At 40.9% G+C, this 7,380-nt stretch overlaps 1 long non-coding RNA gene across 2 annotated transcripts; it reads left to right on the top strand.

The window, feature by feature from the left end:
- The first annotated feature begins 1,639 nt into the window (after positions 1-1,639).
- LOC308081084 lies at positions 1,640-5,313 on the top strand. Of its 2 annotated transcripts, none has more exons than XR_013932790.1 (6): positions 1,640-1,738; positions 2,498-2,678; positions 2,791-2,941; positions 3,398-3,488; positions 3,654-3,767; positions 3,941-5,313. It is a non-coding gene; the product is annotated as an uncharacterized lncRNA (long non-coding RNA). The 2 variants fall into 2 exon arrangements; XR_013932791.1 differs by having other exon boundaries at positions 3,398-3,527.
- The last annotated feature ends 2,067 nt before the right edge of the window (positions 5,314-7,380 follow it).

Raw genomic sequence — 7,380 nt, 5'->3', positions numbered from 1 at the left:
CCATTGCAAGGATTAGAACGTTTAGTGTGGCCGTTCAGCCACCAGGTGGCGCTTGGTATCAAAATTAAAAAAAGTTAAAGTACTCATTATAAAGAAAGTCCAGTTTGACATGTTATGTTAAAATTGAAAATAGCAGATCTACAAGCTTACAACATGTAGCTTAGTTCTGCTAAGGCTGAAGTGGTTAATGTATGTTTTATAATAATAATCAAAATCTGCAAAGTAACTAGTAGCCTAACTAGTTTTCAAACACTGCGCATTGCATCCGTCTGTGTGTGTGTGTGTGTGTGTGTGTATAAAATATATAAAACCTATTTTGAAAGTAGCAGATCTACAAGCTCACATTGCCACCCCAAATGTAAATAAAGTATTCAATGAAACAGTCTTATATATTATTTTTTTTTCTCGCATCACACATGCTGTGTAGTATATATCGTAATTGTTTCCTCTGTAAATGAGACAGCCCATTTAGCGTAGAGGTTAACACTGATGTCCAGTAATTTTACGGCCCGCGTTCGAATCCCACGCAAGGAGCATGATCGTAACTCGAACCGTAATTAGTGATTTAAACAGTGTATTTTCAAACATTTTACAGTGGTGTAGAGTAACAAATTACATTTACTGAAGTACTGTACATAAGTAAAAATATAAAAATAGCCGATCTACAAGCACGGCATAGTACAATATTTGCCTCTGAGATGTAGTGGAGTAGAAGTAAAAGTATTGAAAATTGGAAATACTCCAGTAAAGTAAAATTACCTCAAAATTGTACTTAAGTAGGACGACAGTACTTGAGTAAATGTACTTAGTTACTTTACACCGCGAGTTAATTCAGCCAAAATCTGTCTCTTGAGTTTCGAATTGTATTCTTTGATCTGCTGCCCAGGTAGCAACTGAGCGTGACCGCTGACGTCAGGCTGGTAGTTTCGGGGCGTGCGGGGCGTGGGGATAGACCGACAACGCTGGTCTGTCCCCACGCTGAAGGGGTCTCGCTCATTGAAATGCGTGGCGATGTGTCGTGAGCGTCTATTGTCGCACCAGTGTGACGCTGTCCATGTTGAGGACAAGACTCTCTGTCTCTCTGTCTCTCAGTATTACTATACTTGTGAGGACTCATACTTGTGAGGACATAATAAAGCACGTTTATGGATCCCATTAGATTTTTTTTGCTATTTTTCACCCTGAACCTAAGCTTGGTGTTATTTAGTGATCAAAACAAAGTAAGGTGACCTAGGATTCATTCTTATTGTATTGTATTTACTCATTGCATTGTTAATTCTGTGTATTGGGATTTAATTCCTATTTAAAATACAATTAAATAATTTGCTTGTGTTACCTTTAACTATTATTTAATACTCAAGTGGCATATTGTTAATAACACACATTAATTAATTATGAATATAACTTCTTATGAAGTATAGTGAGATTGGAATAGATTTTTTTTTTAACTGTTCTTTAAAACATTTACTCATTTACTCTGGTCATACAATATAATCATGCACATGTTCAAATTAAATAGTACATTTTTGTTAAAAAAAGAAAGGGACTATGTTCTCTGGCGGAGGGCTACTCAGACGGAGGTCTACACATGCGGAGTAATATTCATAGCACTCCTCCCACCCTGTCTCTCAACGCGGAAGGAGGACCTTTTTAACTGTGCGAAAAAAGTCTGGTGTGTTTCCACAGAGACGGTCGGCAGTAACTCCTGCCCAGAACTTGCAAACATAAGAGCCAAGAGGTGAGTTTCAGCTTTTATGTGTCTTTATGTATATGTCAATTCACTTTTAAGCCAGTAATAATAGTTTTATTCGATCCTATTTTAGGTTTTTGCTCGGTGCACAGCCCATCCCCCACTCCCCTCTGAAAACGCGTGGAGAGTTTTTTCAAACAAACAAGTTGCTTGTTTGCTCTGAATTAATGCTAAGATATGTATTAATTATCTTTGAAGGATTTTATGACGATAATTACTTTCATTGATAGCTTGTTGTATATTAGAAATGGCGCGGAGAACTGTTTGGATTTGGCTTGTTTGTGTGTGTCTGTGTGAGCGTGTGTGCGTGCGCGTGAGCGTGCGAGCGCGCGTCGTAGACTACACAACATATTGTAGTTGGTTGGTTTAGCTGTTTAATTGTCTTATAAAGGATGTAATGACGATATTTACTTGCACTTGCTTGTTGTAGAGTAGACTAAACGGCGCAAAACTGTTTGGAGTTTGCGTGTGTGTGTGTGTGGGGGGGACGGTGCGTGCGTACACACACACACACACACACACACTCTTCACTCTGCTCTTTTCATTCTGTTTGCACTCTTTTCTTTAAGTCTTTTTACGTTTTCTATCATTATTCTATTGTTGTTATTACCTATGCTGCTGCATTGTCTGAAGGAAATATTAGTCCAATTTAGAATCCATTAATCTAGTTGTAATTCTAGTCTTGTTCAGTGCATACTGTTCATTACATGTAATGTAATGTGTTTTCTCTGTCCTCCTGTCTGTTAGGACTGTACCATCTGTATGGCGTTAGGGGGTCCTTTTGGCTACAAAGGCCCTGGGGTATGGCCCGTCTCCAGGGCAGAGTCGGTGGGGAGACTGGCCCAGTGCGGACACTGGCCCAGTGCGGACACCAGTACCACCTCCACTGTCCGGTGGCCATGTACAACAACGGCAACAAGGATAGCAGGTAGGAGTCCTCATAGCACTCCAGCTTACTCACAAATACACTGTTTTATCATCACTGCAACAAGACTGGTGGAGGTTTCAAGTTGAGGTGGTAAACCTCTCCTCTCTTCCAGCCTGCAGTATCCAACCTGTAAGACCATCTACAGTGTAAAGACAGGCAACCAGCCGGCAGGGAAGATGGAGTAGGCCTACCACATCATCCCCCACTCTTTACCAGGACACCCAGACCGCAAAACCATACGGATCATCTACAACACAATTCAGGTACGACACAGACCAACCATCTCTTTGGTATGAAACAGTGTTAAGGATACTTCCCCTAGAGAACTTTACCTACACCCTACATAATAACCACAAAGGTTTCTTAAAGACGTGACAGCCATTCATTAATGTAGTGGTTCCAGGTTGTGAGGAAATGTGATGGATCCTGTACATTTTAGTGCATGTATTCTGTTTTCTTTTTTGTCTTCTAATCTAGTTTATTTAGGTTGGTGTAGTATTTTTTCTTTTGTATGTATTTTAGTATTCTTAAGTGTGTTATTGAATGTTAGTTTGTTAACAAAACCACAACAATTAGGTTGTCTGAGCAGAGATGATCTTGGTGTATGACTCTGTGTACTGTGGCCGGAACCAAATAAATTGCAAAAGGAAAAAGAAAAAAAAGTTTAGACTTTGATGATGATAAATTAATTGATGTGACCCCTCTCTCTCCCTGACCAGGGACCTGAGGCACCCGAACCCAGGCAAGCCCTACACAGCCAGAGGCTTTCCTCGACACTGCTACCTCCCCGACAGCGAGAAAGGCTGCAAGGTACCCACTATCCACCCTCCAAATGCACCAACTAGGACTGTACGAGTCAGCATCATATTATATTGATGTAAGAATTATATTTTCTGATTTTAGTTTAGTCTGCAATGAAGTTTACCAAGTCTAGAGGGTTTAAGTGGTCAATATAACATGTTTTCTCTGTTTCAGCTGCTGTCTTATTGGTGTGGTGTTGCTGTTCTGACCGTCTGAATGACCCGGACCCTTGCTTTCTACTCTGTTGAATGAAATCTACTCATCACTCCCAAAGACAATCTTGTTACGGTAATGTTTCATTGAGGATGTGTTGTTAAAATCTTTCACATTTAGTCAAGAAAAGACTGGGATCCCTGCGTCATTTCCAGGGGGTGTACTTGTTCATCAAGCTACCTCAGGCTACAGAAATAGGAGATGGCCTGTGGCTAAAGTGGTTAATATGTGTTTTCTCTGCTTTTCAGCTGTTGGTGTCTAATGGTTGCTGTTCCAGACCATCTGATGTCTACACACTCCTTGCTGCCTACTGAATGAAAGCTGCTCTGCTCATCACTTCACTCCAAGGACTTTCTTGTTTTGGATCAAATCGAAGAGTCCAAAACTCAATTAATGGACCAAATGTTTTATCAGCAAAGTATAATGTTCAATATAATGATAATGATATCCCTTTAACAAACAAAACTGAGTTCTCTTATAGTGGACCAACATCAAACGATACTCTTTCTGGTCAATGTCAGCTCTGATGGGGCCTCAGTCCTCTTTCTGTTTACTATAATAAATTTTTAGGGTTAGCAGCAGGCAATCTGTCTACAGCAAGACTAAATACGTATAACTGTCAATGATGGTATTTACAATGTCATAGATACACATGTATGTAGTTGCACTGTTTTATCTCTTTTCTAATGCTGGTATGGTATGGTATGGTATTGTGGGGTTTATTTTACTGCTTGTTTGACATATTGAGAAAATGCATATCCTCACTGTGGTAAGTCCGGAATTCAAACGTTTCTTGTGTAAAGTAATAGTCATTATGCAGACTGTCCTAATGGTCTAAAATGTATATAAATCTAGCAGATCTACAAGCTCACAATGTGTTACATTGCAACCCATTGTGAGATTGTAGATCAGCTATTTTCAAATGGCTGACATGTATATAGGGCTGAAGTGGGTAATGTATGTTTTGTAATCAAAATCTACAAAGTAACTAAAGTTGTCAAAAAATATAGTAAGTACAATGTTTGTCTGAGATGTAGTGGAGTAAAAGTACCGAAAATTGGAAATACTCCAGTAAGTAAAAATACATCAAAATGGTACTTGAGTAAATAAAGTGCAGTACTTGAGTAAATAAACTTAGTTACTTTACACCAGTCCTTCTCAAACTTTTTTCATGTCAAGGACCCCCTAATTGACACTTATTACCCCGTGGACCCCCATTTGAAAAGATAAGCCAGGGACCCCAATAAGAGAAGGTTTTTACGGCTCTCTAGCAGTGATTCTCAACCATTTTAATTTCAAGGACCTCCAGTTTGACATGCATTAGGCTACGGACCCCAATTTAATGGCATTTATACCTCTGGGACCCCAATATACACTGTAAAACCAATGTTAATCGAACTCTGAGAGTGTACAAATGGACCCGTAAGGGTCCATTTGGTTCCATTTGTACACTCTTACAGACCCACAAGGGTCCATTTGTACACTCTCAGAGTTACAGACCCACAAGGGTCCATTTGGTTCCTATCAATCATTTGACTGTGGACCCCCTGGAACCCCCCCAAGGACCCCACTTCAAGAACCAATGCTTTACACCACTGACTATTGTTACAGACAAGAGAAGCCCAACAGAACTGTGATAGCCCACATCATCCTGCTTTGTACAATTGTGATTGCTTTATGCATTTGTAACTTTCTTTTACTATTTTAATAAAACGAAAAAAAACGAAGTTCACATCTGGGCTCCTTTATTACATGTGTTTATATATAAATATGTGGGAGGGAGGGGGGTTTACAATAAATGGGGGGGTCATATACGAGGGGGGGTTCGCAATATATGGGGGGGGGGGTCATATACGACAGCGCCACACTACTCGGCCGCTCGCGGGTCCACCCGGCCCGTCAGCGCTACGCCTGGTGTGCGCTCGGCGCAGCGCACGGTAAACGCTGATCAAGGACGTCACGTGGAGACGTCGGTTCGCGACGAGCGGACGCTCCGGTCGGCGGGGCGTGGAGACGTCGTCACACTAGAAATCTGACATGATTTGCTACCTGGGTGGTGCCTGGTGAAGATATAACTTAACTGTCACAACTTGGTATTTATAAACATACTTGTGTGAATTACGGAGAAATCTGAATGAAGTCTTGTTTGGGGAGGCGCTACGCACTTATGGATTATGGATCTCTTTGTGTCAGTCGTGCGACCTATTTTTGGTGCGCAATACCGCCCGCCAAACGAAGTATATACACAATTGAAACCTAGCTGAGCGCACGGCACAACAACGAGAGAGAGAGAACGCAGAGAGAGAGAGAGAGAGAGAGAGAGAGAGAGAGAGACGTGTTGTTATCAGCTATTTGAAAATATCCAATCTACAAGCTCACACGTTGTGAGCTTGTAGATTGCTATTATCTCTCTCTCTCTTTCTCTCAAAAGTATTGGTATCAAAACGTCCTTAAATTAAAAAGTAAAAGTACTCGTTATGCAGAATGTCCCGTTTCACATGAAAATAGCAGATCTACAAGCTTGTGAGCTTAGTTCTGCTATTTTTAAATAGCTATAAGGCTGAAGTGGTTAATGTATGTTTTGTAATAATAATCAAAATCTACAAAGTAACAAGCAACTAATGTTGTCAAACACTGCGCATCGCATCTGTGACACACAAGCCACCACAAGCAGGCGGACCTATATTCACACCTCAGACCGCCTGGATCATTGAAAGAAAAACCCATAATCAGTTGAATGTGGAAATACACGGTTTCTGCCCATCCCTCTAACCCATGTAGGCTACCTGTATAAACCATGCTGTTGCATGCACATGAAAATGTAGGCCTACTTAAAATCTCAAAATCGGCCGGGCTGAATTTGCATCTGAACAAATACATTGATAGAACCCCCCCCCCCCCTCAAAGAAAGCCCTTCCCTTCCCCCAATACTGTTTGCAGATGGGCTATTTTCAGCACAGGCTACTGTAGTATTGCCTATAGATAAGACTGGGGATTTGTGTAGCCCAGACTGATTGGGTGTCGTTGATAAAATGTTCTTAAAAGGGAGATTTTTTAGGTTAACATCAAGAAGGGCCGGTCAGCTCCATTCACGGCTTTAGCAGGCAAACCCCCAATACAATGCTTTGTTTTCAAGTGTTGCATTGCGCACAAACGTCAGTAGTATTACAAAGTTATAAAAAATGTGCATGACAAAAAATAACCCGAAAACCTACCACTTCCATACAGAATGGGAGGAAGACTTTCCCCCCCCCCCATTCCAAGTGTGTTTGTCTTATATGCAACGCCAGCGCCGCTATTCCAAAGCCCCGCAAAAAGCACAAAGTACAAACGTATAATAATAATAATAAATATTTATTTATATATTTTCTGAAACTTGACATTCTGCATGAGAGAGAGAGAGAGAGAGAGAGAGAGAGAGAGAGAGAGAGAGAGAGAGAGAGAGAGAGAGAGAGAGAGACTGACTTAAATCAGGGGTCTTCGACAGGAGGTCCGAGACCCCTAGAGGGTCCTCAGAGTTACTGCCGGGGGTCCAGCACAGAAAGTAGGCTACATTTTGGGAGGCATTGTGAGCTTGTAGATCTGCTACTTTAAAAAGATGTTTTATATATTTTATACATTTGAAAAGCACAGCGAAGCACAGCTATTGGAAATTGGAAATACTAAAAAAATACCTAAAATCTTTACT

The sequence above is a fragment of the Gymnoscopelus braueri genome (genome assembly GCF_963280865.1).
Source record: "Gymnoscopelus braueri genome assembly, contig: SCAFFOLD_411, whole genome shotgun sequence".
Taxonomy (NCBI): Eukaryota; Metazoa; Chordata; class Actinopteri; order Myctophiformes; family Myctophidae; genus Gymnoscopelus; species Gymnoscopelus braueri.
This window is presented reverse-complemented; position numbering and strand designations above follow the sequence as displayed.